Consider the following 706-nt stretch of genomic DNA (forward strand, 5'->3'; position numbering starts at 1 on the left):
CGGGTGGTGGCCTCCCCTGCCAGGGGGCCAGTGGGGGTGGCACCCGGCCGGCCTCGACACCCTGACACCCAGGGCTGCATCCATGGGAACAGCCAGGAGGGGATGGGACGGGATGGGATGGGAATGGGGACAGGGATAAAATGGGGATGGGACAAGGACAAGGACAGGGAGAAGATGGGGACAGGGACAAGATGGGGATGGCATGGGGACAAGGACAAGGACAAGATGGGAATGGGATGGGATGGGATGGGATGGGATGGGATGGGATGGGATGGGATGGGATGGGATGGGATGGGATGGGATGGGATGGGATGGGATGGGATGGGATGGGATGGGGACAAGGACAGGGACAAGATGGGGATGGGATGGGGACAACACAGGGACAAGATGGGGATGGGGACAGCGGCAGGGATGGGAATGGGAACGCGGACGGAGATGATGGCGATGGGGATAAGGTGTGGGACAAGGAGAAAGAGGAAAGGAGAGGTGGAGAAGAGAAGGAGATACGGACGGGCATGGGGATGGGGACAGGAACAGATAAAGATGGGCATGGAAACGGGACAGAGACAGAAATTTGGTCAGGGATAGAGACGAGGCTGAGGATGCGGCTGGAGATGGGGACAGGAATGGAGACAGAGGACAGTGACGGGGACAGTGATGGAGCTGCCGCGAGCCCCATGTCGGGGGCGGACCGGGCAGAATTGTG

Source organism: Geospiza fortis, unplaced genomic scaffold, assembly GCF_000277835.1.
Source record: "Geospiza fortis unplaced genomic scaffold, GeoFor_1.0 scaffold61, whole genome shotgun sequence".
NCBI lineage: Eukaryota > Metazoa > Chordata > Aves > Passeriformes > Thraupidae > Geospiza > Geospiza fortis.